We start from the raw sequence: 14,370 nt of genomic DNA on the forward strand, positions 1-14,370 counted from the left end.
CTCTTTCTTCTTTTACAAATTTTAGGCCTTCTGTTGATTGGTATCATTGATGGAGAACATGACAGAAGTGACATGGTTTGCCCTGCTGGGACTCACCAGTGACCCAGGATCCCAGCTTCCACTCTTCACCACCTTCCTCCTCATCTACATCATCACTCTTTTAGGGAACCTGGGGCTGATCCTGTTGATTCTTTTGGTCTCTCAGCTCCACAGCCCATGTACATTTTCCTGAGCAACCTGTCCTTTATTGGACTTCTGTTGCTTTTCAACAATCACTCCAAAGATCATAGCTGGATTTCTTACAGGAGAGAAGATCATGTCTTACAATGCTTGCACCTCTCAAACGTTCTTTTTTGCAAACTTTGCTGATGTGGAAACCCACCTTTTAGTCTCAATGGCCTATGATCATTATGTAGCAGTGTGTAAGCCCCTACATTATGCCACCACCATGACTATACACGTGTGTGTCTCTCTAGTCATTGGCTGTTACATCTGTGGTCTCCTGAATGCTTCCATCTATACAGTGGATATATTAAGTCTCCCCGTCTGTGAATCTAATAGCATTCATCATTTTTTCTGTGATGCTCTAGCAGTCATTATTATATTTTGCTCTGACAAATATATTAATGAATCAGTTCTTATTTCTGTAACCAGCTTCAATATTGTTTGCTCTTATACTCCTCTTAATATCCTACATGTTCATTTTTACTGACATACTAAAGATAAATTCATCTGAAGGAAGTCACAAAGCTCTCTCCACTTGTACCTCACACTTTACAGCTGTCTTCATTTCCTATGGGACCGTCATCTTCATGCACTTGTATCCCAGCTCCAGTCACTCCATAGACACTGGCAAAATTGTGTCTGTCTTCTACACCATGGTCATCTTCATGCTGAACCCTGTGGTCTAAAGCATAAGGAATAAGGATGTGAAGAATGCATTCACAAAGATTGTATTGAGATCAAGGTAATGTTTATATCTTTGATTTTTACATTGGAATGCAAAAATCTCAGTTCAACACTATTCTGAATCACATTATTTCACCCTAGACAGAATTCAAGAACTCGAATTAATACTTTATCTTTGCAATAGTGTTTTGGCTATCAAAAAGGATATATCTTGTTCAAAATGGTGAAACTTGAATAAAATGTTTATGATAGCTTTAGGTCAGCTTGTGAAAAAAACTTATTGACTATACATCATATTCAATCTTTTTCCATTTGGTTATCAGTCTCTGCAGACACAAATTCATTCCAGGAGCTTTTCATCAGCAGCTAGAGGTAGGTTCCTTTTTAAAATTTTTGTACACATTACTCTTTTGAGACTGAAAGTTTGACAGGCATATGAACCTTCTAATCTCTTTGGAATCTAAAATTCTGAAATCTTGCCACCTTTCTCACTTACCTATTGCCTCTTAGGAAAAGGTCTTGTGGTTCTGAGATGCTTCCATTCCCTGTTTCTACCCTTATGTTCTCATTCTGTCCTCAGGTCTTGTTCTAACCTTTGCTTTGCTGACTACTTTGGACAAACATCTTTGACTTTAGCTCCCTGCAGCTGTCTGCTGTGGCTATCTTTGTGTTTTTGCACTTCCAGCTTTCCTACAGTCTACGAGGATACAGTCTATTTGCTTTCACAAACCCTTGAATGACACACAATAGGTACATTGAACTCAGTGTCTGACTGTGAAAGTACAAAGTATATAGGTCACAATGGTTCTCAACCTGAGAAAAACAATTGGTGAGGAATAAGCAATCATTTGTGAACAAATATATTAGATCCACTAATTTAAATTAAAAAAAATATGGAAATGTAAATCCTGGTACAGCACTTGTTGTCCTTTGGGTTATGATCCTTTTGGATGTTACATATCAGGTATCCTGTGTATCATATTCATCAGTAGCAAACTTACAGTTATGACATAGTAACAAAAGAATTTAATGGTTTTGGGTCACCACATGAGGCACTGCATTAAAGTGTCATATTAGGTAGCCTAAGAACCACTATTTTAGAAGATATAAAAAATTAGGATGGTGTCAATATTGTTAAGTCATACATTGACCGATATCTTTGAGTCCAAAATTATATACATTTATATATATATATATATGTATAAATATATATGCATGTATGTGTATTTATATGTATGTATTTATTTATATATGTGTGTGTATATATATGCATATATATGCATAATATTGGACCTATTTCTTCAATTACCAAATTAGAGAGACCATTGGATGACAGTCAATAAATTTCTAATTCCTCATATTTTTGGATTTCAATTGATTAGGAAATGTTGGTAACATTAATTTTCATATTAAGATATTAAGAAATAGTAATTGTTACTTCCTGTTGTTTTTGTTGTAAGAGGTGGAATTAGGTTTGTGTGGATTTGTTGAAAGATTACTTTCTTGCTTCTTCTAGGGTGTAGTCTTGCTCCTTATGTTGATGTTTTCCATCTATTCTAGTTTTCATAGTCTCTGATGAGAAGTCTGGTGTAATTCTGATAGACCTGCCTTTATATGTTACTTGACCTTTTTCCCTTACTGCTTTTAAAATTCTTTCTTTGTTTAGTGCATTTGGTGTTTTTATTATTATGTGACAGGAGGAATTTCTTCTCTGGTCCAGTCTATTTGGAGTTCTGTAGGCTTCTTGTATGTTCATGGGCATCTCTTTCTTTAGGTTAGGAAAGTTTTTTTTTATATAATTTTGTTGAAGATATTAACTGGCCTATTACCTTTGGAGTCTTCACTCTCTTCTATACCTATTATCCTTAGGTTTGGTCTTCTCATTGCATGCTGGATTTCCTCAATGTTTTGGGTTAGGAGTTTTTTGCTTTTTGCATTTTCTTTGATGGGGACAATTCTTAATCAGAGTTTTTGACTGTGGGACTGCACCCCCATCTCTCTACTTGGTGCCCTGTCTTTCTACTGAAGGAGGTTTCTACAAATTCCTACTCCCTGATATAGGGAATTTCTTCTAAGGTCCCTCCTTTTGAGTCATGAGATTCTATCATGTAGCAGGTCTCTGGTACATTCTAGAGAGTCTCCCCCACCTCCCACCCCCTGAGCTTGTATATTTTCATTCATTCTGCTGACCCATTTACTCCTGTTCCCTCAAATAGTTGACTATGCTCCCCTTTCCCTTTCCCCTCCCAAGAATTTATTGAGTATCTTATCATTGATATTCATAAGCAAAATTGGTCTCATGTTCTTTTCCTTTGTTAGGTCTTCATGTGGTTTAGGTATCAGAGTAACTGTGGCTTCATAGACAGAATTAGGTATTATTTCTTCTGTTGCTATTTTGTGGAATAATTTAAGAAATATTGGTATTAGTTCTTCTTTGAAAGTCTGATTGAATTCTGCACTAAAGCCATCTAGCTTTGAGCCTTTTTGCTTAGGAGACTTTTAATAATTGTTTCTATTTCCTTACGGGTTATGGGACTGTTTAGGTAGCTTATCTGGTCTTGATTTAACATCAGTACATGGTATCTGTCTAGAACATTGTCCATTTCATTCAGATTTTCCAGTTTTGTTAAGTATAGGCTTTTGTAGAAGGATCTGATGATTTTTTGAATTTCCTCAGTTTTGGTTGTTATGTCTCCCATTTCATTTCTGATTATTTTAATTTGGATACTGTCTTTATGCCCTCTGGCTAGTCTGGCTAAGGGTTTATCTAATTTGTTGATTTTCTCAAAGAATAAGCTCTTAGTTTTCTTGATTCTTTGTATAGTTCATTTTGTTCATAGTTGGTTGATTTCAGCCCTGAGTTTGATTATTACTTGACATCTACTCCTCTCAGGTGTGTTTGCTTCTTTCTGTTCTCGAACTTTCAGATGTGCTGTTAAGTTGCTAGTGAAGGAACTCCCTAGTTTCTCTTTGAAGGTACTCAGTGCTATGAATTTTCCTCTTAGCACTGATTTCTTTGTGTCCCATAAATTTGGTTATGTTGTACCTTCATTTTCATTAAATTTTAGAATATCTTTTGTTTTCTTTTTCCTTAAGCTTCTGTTAGGCAAGGGACACTTGAAGGGATTAAAGTATCAGAATAAAGTTCATTTTACTTTTCACTTTCAATTTTAAGTTAATTGTCCTCAGAGTGACTTGACCCTGACCCTTGAGTTCTACGAAAAACCAGAATATTATTGGTAGTTGTAAAATATACACGACAGCTGTGGCCAGCCAGTAATAGCAGGGTGGGCTAAAAAAACTTGAATTACTCACAAGTCAAGATGATCCTTTCTGATATGTGGTGCTTCCTTGTGCTTTCACCAGATGTTGTGAACCAATCAGCTTAAAAGCCAACATTCCTTTACCCTCTCACATAATTCCAAGGCTTGGAAACCCCCCAATTGTATTTTTCCTTTATAAACCACACCCCTTAAAGCTCAGGGCTTTCTCTTCTATCCTGTTGCATCAGTAAGATTCGGGGCCCAGGCATGAGCCTGAATAAAGATTCGCATGTGCTTACATCAGAGGTGTGGTTCCTGGTGGTCTCTTTGGGAGTCTCACAATCTGGACATAGCACACTGTCAATAGGACAAAATAGCCACCTACGGATTGGGAAAAGATCTTTATCAATCCTACATCTGATAGAGGGTTAATACCCAAAGTACACAAAGAACTCAAGAAATTAGACTGCAGAAAATCAAATAAACCAATCAAAAATAAGGTACAGAGCTAAACAAACAATTCTCAGCTGAGGAATCTCAACAAATGCTCCACTATGTTTGTAGCAGCCTTATTTATAATTAGCCAGAAGCTGTAAATGAGCCAGATGTCTCTCACTGGAAGAATGGATAAAGAAAATGTAGTACAATTACACCATGAACTACTCAGCTATTAAAAATGGCAACTTTATGAACTTTGTAGGCAAATGGATAGAACTAGGAAATATCATCTTAAGTGAGGTAATCCAGACTCAAAAGGACATACATGGAGTGTACTCACTAATAAGTGTATGTTAGCTAAAAAGCTCAGAATATCCATGATAAAAGTCAAAGACCATATGAAGTTTAACAAGAAGGAGGGTCAAAGTGTGGATGCCCCAAACCTTCTTAGAAAGGAGAACAAAACCCCAGGATGCAGATGGAAGGAGGGATCTGGGCGGGAGAGAGAAGGGGAAGGAAAAATGGGGGCAGGGCCAAGTGTGGAAAGAGACAGGAGAAATGTCCAGAGGGCTAGGAGAATGAATAAAAATAAATAACAATAGTGTCTGGGTATGGTGATTGAATATGGGAAGGATTCCCAAGTGGGGCAGTTTGTGGATTATCCTTCCTTCAGTCTCTGTTCCATACTTTGTCTCTGTAATTCCTTCCATGGGTATTTTGTTCTTCCTTCTAAGAAGGATCAAAGTATACAAACTTTAGTTTTCATTCATCTTGAGGTTCTTGTGGATTGTATCCTGGGTATTCCTAGCTTCTGGGCTAATATCCACTTATCAGTGAGTGCATACCATGTGTGTTCTTTTGTGATTTGGTTACCTCACTCAGGATGATATTCTCCAGATTCATCCATTTCCCTAGGAATTTCATAAATTCATTGTTTTTAATAGCTGAGTAACACTCCATTGTGTAAATGTACTACATTTTCTGTATCCATTCTTCTGTTGAAGGACATCTGGGTTCTTTCCACCAAACTCAGACACTATGTGGATGCCAGGAAGTGCTGGATGACAGGAGCCTGATATGGATGTCTCCTGAGAGGCTATCACAGTACCTGACTAATACAGAAGTAGAGGCTCACAGCCATCCATTGGACTGAGTACAAGGTCCCGAGAGAAGGAGCTAGGAAAAGGACCCAAGGAGTTGCAGCTCCTTTGGATGAACAACAATGTGGGCCTATGTCTCTCTCCTGTGGCCTGGGGCTCTATGCCACTGATACCTGTGTCTCTCTGCTGCTGTCTGGAACTCTGTGCTGCTGGGGCCTGGAGCTGCTTCTCTCTGCTGTTGATTCTTGTGGCTGCAAGGCATGTTAGTTACTTAGTTAAAAGAAGTAAGATATGAGTAAGATATTTTTATTATAGGAAAGAGAAAATAGGCTGTCCATGTAGAGAGAAAGAAAGGAGAGAAAGAAGAGGAGAAGAGAGAGAGAAAGGAAAGAAAGGAAGCAAGAAAGCAAGAAGGCAAGAGAGAGACAACAAAGAGCATGAAAGAGAGAGAGGGAGAAGGCAAGAGAAGAGAAAAAAGAACAGGAGAGAGAGGAAGAAGGCAAGAAGGTAAGAGGGCAAGAGAGCAAGAGAGGAAGAAAGGAAGCAAGAGAGAGGAGAGGGGGCGATCTGCCCCTTATATTGTGTGACATAGCTCTCTGTCTGTGTGGCAAGGCAACCCTGGCTGTAGTCATATGATTGGGCGTAGAGTCCAGCATGAATGCTGGGAGCTTGGGGCATTGTCTACCTGATAGAGCACACATCTCCTGCGGGTGGCAGCTGTGAGAGGTTGTGACTGAAACCTGAGCCAAGGTCCCAGAAGTTACAGTCAAACTCCTACCATCCCTTGTGAACAGAAATTATCCACTGGGTGTTCCAGAGTTCTAGGACTATTCCTCAGCTGGGCCTAGTTTGCCTGAACAGATCACTGCCCTACACAACAAGATGAACTAACTATTTCCCTCAGAGCTGCCATGGGCTAAACCACCAACCAAAAAATAAACATGGTGGGACTCATGTCCCAGCTGTATATGTAGCAGAAGATGGCCTTCTTGGTCATCAATGGGAGGAGAGGCCCTTGGTCCTGTGAAGGTTCTATGGCCCAATGTAGGGCAATACCAGGACTAGGAAGTGGAAGAGAGTAGTTTGGTGAGTAGAGGGAGGGCGAAATAGTTTTGTTTTTTTTTTCCAGAGGGGAAACTGGATATCATTTGAGATGTAAATAAATAAAATCTCTAATAAAAAAAACTTAAAAAACACATTAAATTTGAATATATCAAAAATATACAAAAAACAAAAAACAAAACAAAAAAACCAAAAATAAATAAATAACAGTTTGTGGCAGAGCTTGGAGAATGAGTAGAAAGTCTCAGAGGCCAGGTGTGCAAGATACCCCCAAGACCAGATGGAGATGACATTGCTAAAATATCTAACAGCAGGGAGATAGAACCTGAAGAGACATGTAAATAGACATGGCCCTTACTTGAGGGATGATATCAACCACCCAACTAAAAATTTTATCCCTGTTAAAAGAAAATGCAGGGACAAAAATGGAGCAATGGCTGAAGTCAGAGACAGCCACAGTGTGCAATTCATTCCATCCACAGACACCAAACCTTGGCACTATTGCTGATGCCAAGATATGTTGACAGACAGGCAGCATGCCCATACTGGCCACAGCTGTGAAACTTTAGTTTGTATGACACTGTGGAGAGACCAATGGTGGGGAGTGTTAGGCATGGTGTCAGGAGCACTTAGGGTGACCCAGCCTATGGTTTCAACTGGTGGACGCCCCCAGCAGTTATGACAGAAGGAGTCAGACGTGGTGCTAAAAGAGCTTTTATGTACTATATCAGGCTGTACCACACAAATTACACACCAAAATAACATAGCAATCACTAGTATTACTAGCAGAAAAATTCCAAACATCCTAACATTCTAACATCATAAGCTAAGGGATTCTAACATCATAAGCTAAGGAATTCTAACATCATAAGCTAAGGGATCCTAACATCATAAGCTGAGAGATATATAACCTGTCTCTGTTTTGCAGGCTCGGGCTCCCAACATCTTTGGCATCACTTTCTGTTTACTTCCAGGTTGGCTCCTCAGATCTCAGGCTCAGGCTTTGGGTCCCAGCAGGGTGGCGTGTCCCAGCAGCGAGGTGGGTCTGGCTTGGGCGGCAGGCTCGGGCTCCTGGCTAGGGCTGCAGGCCCGGGCTGTGGCAGAGGGTGTCAGCGTTCGGGTGCTCGTGCCTTGTGGGAAATCCAGAGTGGGGGCTTGGGCAGCGTGGATTTGCCTAACAATCCATCCTGTCTCTGACTCGGGCACTTCTGGCCGTGGTTTTTAAGCTCTTTACTTATCTCTATGTTATGTCTGCACGTTGGGCTTTGTGCAGCCCTCTGTCTTTATCTGGGATTCCACTCTGGGTTACCGCCTTGCAGTAAGCTTATCTATTTCACACATTTACTTTCATTTTATTCACTTTGTCACTTAATATTTCATCTTAGCCTTCCTGGCCTTCAGTCCTTACATGCTCCTTACACATGGCATGGCACTGTAGAGTGGATCTGTTGCCATGTCCCCAGTAGCCAAGGGACCTCACTGCCACCATAGCCAGACGCTGGACTTTATGGCCTGAATGGGGAAATGAAAGGGAGCTGCTCCCACAAGTGGCCACAGTTGCCACCCTCCCACCTGGAGGATGTGGCTCCACGGGCATTAGCAGAGCAACTGTGCCAGCCTGGCTTGGCTGCCAAGTTGGGCCAGCTGCGTGTGCGCATTTGCTAGTGGTAGCAAAACAAACAAAATGTTGGTGTAGGTGCCTCAGTACGGGACTTTACACCACTGCCACTCGCACCACTCTGCATGTTCACAACTCTAGTCACCGCCATCCTGCAGACTGGCTCTTTAGCAGCGCCCCAAATAGCAGTGGCCACAGGCCTTTTAAACTGGATGGGGCCTACACAGCTTGGGGCTGCATTCTGTGCAGAACTCCTGGACACCCACACACAGCTTCTCTGCAGAGTGTGCTGTGGGGCTTGAATTACCCCGGGAACAGTAGGGTCCCTCTGTCTCTCAGGAGTCGCCCTGTGTCCTGCACAGTGTAGCACAGTTTGGGGAGCCGAGAACGGCCACACCACCACAAAAGCTCCTAGAAGCCTCTTCCCAGCAGTGTTTTTGCCGGGGCTGGGTTCTTGCCCCTGGCTACTGCCTCCTTCAGCAAATCCTACTGGTGTGCGCCAACACAACCGACTCAGAGCTTAGTCATGCTGTCATTCATATTACAGAGTTCCTGCCGTGGCCAGGCCATTGCCTCCCCGCTCGCACTGGGAAGGAGCACAGTGCTCGAAAGCCCCCAGCCGCCATATTGACCACGTGTAAACACCACTAAGACAAGACACAGACTCACAATCACTCATCAAGACAAAGACAATGAACAAATTGACATTCAACACATAACATAATTGAAGACTATTTCCTGAATAAGCCAAAGAGAAAGTGACACGTCTCTCGGTTTCTCTGTGTCTCTGGGATAGCTCTGAAGTCCATTTTCCCTTTCCTTTCCATCTTCCTATACATATCTTTTGCTTTGTTTCTAAATTTTGGCATTTTTATGTATTTTTTATTATATATTTATGCCCTACTCTGCCCACCTGAGTCTAGCTCTAAGGCTACTGGACAACCGCCTGATTCCAGTCTTGACTGTCTGCCGCTACCAAACCCCCTAAGTAGAGACCATCACCGGGCCAGTGTGACCTTGACTTACCTTGGCAAACCTGCCATTCCATCTTCATTTCCTTGAGAAGCTTCTCTTGAGGTAGTGGGGCACCTTTCCTCCTCATGTCCAGTCTCTGTTCAGGCATCATCTGTGGCTGCTAGCAGCCACTCATATGAATGGGTTTTCTGGAATGGGGGTCAAGGCCCGAATAATTTGGGGTACTGGAAATGCGGGAAGGGTTTGAAAAAATTAGACCAACACATGGTGTGCTTTCAGTATACCATCATTCATTCAAAAATCACCTGTTACAAGCAAACAGGTAGGTAGGTAAAGCAAAACCCCTCCCCCAAGTTTATCAGCAACTTGGCCCAATCAGCAGCTTCATCTTCAGTCTCTGGAGGCGGGACTTCGGGCGTAACTGGAACTTGGAGAGAGGCGTGGCTATTAGCAGGAGGTGGGTAGAGAGGCGTGGCTATCTGTGGCAAGGTGGGATCTGAAGAATGACCCCTCAGCTGTAGGAGGGTCACATCCTCTCTTGCCTTCTTCCTTTTCCCTGCTCTTTGTTCTCTTCTCTTGCCTTCCTGCTCTCTTGCTTCCTTTCTTCTCCGTTCTCTCTCTCTCCTCTTCTCCTCACCTCTTTTCTCAATTCCTTCTCTCTATTTGAGTGGTCTATTTTCTCTTTCCTATAATAAAATATCTCATTTATACATTGCTACTTTTTTTGATTAACGTGCACTGACACAGGCCTCAGCATAGAGAGAGAGAGAAATCCAGGCAGCTGACAACCCCAGGCCTCAGCTGCAGAGAGAGAGAGAGAGAGAGAGAGAGAGAGAGAGAGAGAGAGAGAGAGAGAGAGAGAGAGAGAGAGAGAGAGATCCAGAGTGCGGCATTGAAGCATTGAACCACTAGGACACAAACTAAACTATCAAGGGGAATAGTCATAGTGTAGTGGGTTTGACCTAATGCTACTTGTATTCTTATATTAATTTGGGTCTCCAAAATTGTTTGCATGAGAGAGTCCACAGTGAGGGAACCTATCCCCAGTGGCTTCTAATTGGTAAATAAAGATGCTGACAGCCAATGGCTAGGTAGGGCAGCCAAAGGAGGGTTTCAGGATTTCCAGGCTTGGGATCTAGGGGGAGGGAGAAGAAGGATAAGATTAGCCATGCAGAGAGAGTCTGGAGGAGAGAAGAGACCATGCCTGATAAGAGTAGAGGACAGAGAGATAGAGCTACCATTGGAAAGAGCAGGGAGAGTGTGGCCCAAAGAACTGACCAATTTGGTCCAGGGCAGCAAAGATAGAATATAGAATTTAATAAGTGATAACTCAGGGTTATTGGTGGAAGGTAGTTTGAATGTATGGAGGTTAGGAAGGGGCCCAGCTATTGCACATTTAAGGCATATCAAAATATAAAATCTGTGTGTGTGTCTTTCATTTGGGAATGTAAAGCATTGAGGAGGGTAGGGAAATCACCACTGGGATTTATTAATTAAATATTTAACTCAATAGATGGTATGCAATGTGGGGCATGAACTTACTCCTAAAAATTAATTAGAATGTATTCCAAATGGAATAAAAATGCCTTCTCTTTAAGATTAAGAGGTGGGGAGAATTGGTTTCTCAGCCATGCAGATTCAGAGATAGGAGAGAAGTTTGTGCTAGTTTCCCACACACAATTCTGGGGTTTGTAGTTTAAGGCCAGGGCATATCCAGGCTGATCCAGGGACATGTGAGGTAGGGTTAGTGATTCAACCAGATGCTCTCAGTTACTGGGATGCTGGGGGAGCTTAAGCCTCAGATGTTGATGCTCTTGCTGGGAGAAGACAAGCATCAGAGAACAGGCTTGTGCTGCTGAGATAAGTCAGGCCAGAGAGAATTTGAACAAGATGGGAATGGAGGAATGATAGAAAATTTGGATGGTTGCTTCATAAGCAACCAAATTCTTAGACTTCAGAATTCTGGGACAGTTTAGCATGACATTCATTCATAAATAAGCCTGAAAATTGGCCCATACATAAAAATAGAAAGGAATTTTGTTGAAGTTATATATATAGGAAATGATGTTAATCAAAACTATATAAAGAGAAAAGGCATATAATTATATGTCCACAGATACTAATCTCCATAGAGGGGAGAAATAAAGGAAAATTATGGAAAGCTTTATAGAAATTTAAGAATTCAATGCTTTGCAAGCAACCAGATTCTTAGAACACTGGAATCTGGAATAGCTTAGCATGACATTCATACACAAATCATCCTAATAATAGGCTTGTAGAGAATTATAAAAGAGAATTTAATTAAAGTTAAATACATAGGAAAGGATTTTAATCCAAGTAATGTAAAAAGAAAGATGATACAAATATATCCACAGAAACTTATCTCCTTAGAAAATTAGAATGAAAGAAATCCAGAGCTTTGATCTCAAATATAGGAACAAAGGCATGGAGATAGGAAGAAACCCTATCTCAACATATAAAAATAAAGAGATATTAATCTCCACAGAAAGTGGAATAAAGAAAAATGATATTGTTTTATTGATTGAAGAGAGAAATAGTGGTAATTTCTTTAAATGTTTTTAAGTAATAAATCTTTTAAATGGTGTTAAACAGATGCTAATTTCCATAGAATGGAGGAATAAAGGGAAATTACATTGTATTTAGGATAGAAAGGAAAAATAGTGATAATTGTTAAGTTATATAAAGAGAAAAGGGATATAACTATATGTACACAGATATTAATCTCCTTAAAAGGGCAGAATTAAAGAATCCAGGCCTTTGATTTCAAATGTTGGAACAAAAGCAAGAAGATAGGAAAAAACCCTATCTCAATAGATAATAATAACTGTTTAAAATTGTTTTAATTGCTTTGATTGTTCTAACTATCAAAATGAAGGTGGTTATAAGTTTGGTGGTATTAATGACATTACTCATCCTCTGGGAGAGAGGATGGAGTAGAGTAGGCACTAAGAAAAGGAGGACTACAAAATTGAACCAATCGATTTGGGTTACCAGATGCTAATTTTGGAGAGATGCTTTGTATTTGTGTTAACAAAAAAAGGAGAAAAAGCTTTGGAACCCTTCCAAAATAATATGGATCAGATATAATAGTGGAAGATCCCCTGAAGATCTTGGCTACAGATAAAAAAGGAAAATTCAAGAAGATCAAACAGAACAGGTAACAAAAATTGCTGATCTCTCCACATGGGAACAACCCTGAAACTGGCTTAGATATAAAAATGTCTCTAGCCAAACTTCCAGCTAAAATTATCCAATGGATTTTGTTGGTTATAGAATCCTTAAAATTCATCATGCCATCCTTCATATAGTATGAATGAAGATTTATTACAATTGATTATTGAAGAAATGAACTCATAAAACAGACAGTTGTCCTTTACCTGCTCAAACAAGGAGCAAAATTTCATCCTTAACTGATGTGTGTGCCTTCCACAATTCATGCAAATATCTTTACAGAACTAAAAATTTCGTTGTATGATTCATATATTATAGAATAAAACACCAAGATACATACAGCTCTGAGAAGATTGATCCTTACAGATGCTGAGATGACATACTGTCTCAACTCCTTGTCTCATTGTATATGGTTTTCAGAATTGCCCCCAGAACAGTTTCAGGCATACCTGCTGATTCACAACAACCTTAGTTCATCCAGCCTTTCAGACTGATCCAGTCAGAACTTCAGTTAAACTCTGAACTTTACAGAGACTGGATAATAAATGCTACAGGTATATTTCTTAAATCTAACCAATTTTTCTAATTTTCCTACCTCACCATACCCCTTAAATGTTTTCAACAGGAAGAAGGTATGGGTTTGGGTGTCTGGTTATGGTTATTTTACAAATTATAAATAGGCTGCAATTTAAGGGACATTTTGGTCATAATTTTGGACAAGGAGGAAAGTAAATATAGAACTTAGACTTGGGGATTCCTGTCTTTCCTGGGAATAATGGGGACCAGTGAGACTAGGCACACAGGAACTCCACCAACAGAGTGGCTCAGGTTCCTTCCAGTCTCTCTGAGCTGGTGTCCTGAGCAGACTTTGGATGCAAGCTCTGCAGCCAGTCCCACAACACCCAGAGGAAGCTGCCGCACTCCCAGGTGCTCTAACAAGCCCAGGGTCACAGGATCCCAGAATCACAGGATCCCAGAGACCGTTTGACTCTGAGGAGTTCTGACACAACCAGGATCACAGGAAGGACAGACTCCCATCAGATTTAGCAAGGGCAGGAAGCACTAGAAATAACCAGATGGTGGGGGTAAGAGTAAGAAAATAAACAACACAAACCAAGGTTACTTGGCATCATCAGAACCCAATTCTCCCACCATAGCAAGTCCTCGACACTCCATCACACCGGAAAAGCAAGATTCAAATCTAAAACATCTCCTGATGATGATTCAGGACTTTAAGAAAGACATAAATAGCACCCACAAAGAAATACAGGAGAACACAGGTAAACAGGTAGAAGCTCTTAAAGAGGAAACACAAAAATTCCTTAAAGAAATGTAGGAAAACAATCAAACAGGTGAAGAAAATGAGCAAAACCATCTAGAATCTAAAAATGGAAATAGAAACAATAAAGAAATCAGGAAGTGAAACAACCCTGGAGATATAAAACCTAGGAAAGAAATCAGGAGTCAAAGATGCAAGCATCACCAACAGAATTCAGGAGACAGAAGAGAGAATCTCAAGGGCAGAAGACACCATAGAAAACATTGACACGACTGTCAAAGGAAATGCAAAAAGCAAAAAGGTCCTAACCCAAAACATCCAGGCAATCCATGATGCAATGAGAAGACCAAACCTAAGGATAATAGGTATAGAAGAGAGTGAAGACTCCCAATGTAATGGGCCAGTAAATATCTTCAACAAAATTATAGAAGAAAACTTCCCTAACCTAAAGAAAGAGATGCCCATGAACATACAAGAAGCCTACAGAACTCCAAGTAGCCTGGACCAGAAAAGAAATTCCTCCCATCACATAAT

At 40.5% G+C, this 14,370-nt stretch overlaps 1 pseudogene; it reads left to right on the plus strand.

Moving 5' to 3' along the window:
- Nucleotides 1-46: 46 nt before the first annotated feature.
- On the plus strand, nucleotides 47-971 carry LOC116101084 (annotated as a pseudogene).
- The last annotated feature ends 13,399 nt before the right edge of the window (nucleotides 972-14,370 follow it).

The sequence above is a fragment of the Mastomys coucha genome, unplaced genomic scaffold (assembly GCF_008632895.1).
Source record: "Mastomys coucha isolate ucsf_1 unplaced genomic scaffold, UCSF_Mcou_1 pScaffold21, whole genome shotgun sequence".
Classification (NCBI taxonomy): domain Eukaryota; kingdom Metazoa; phylum Chordata; class Mammalia; order Rodentia; family Muridae; genus Mastomys; species Mastomys coucha.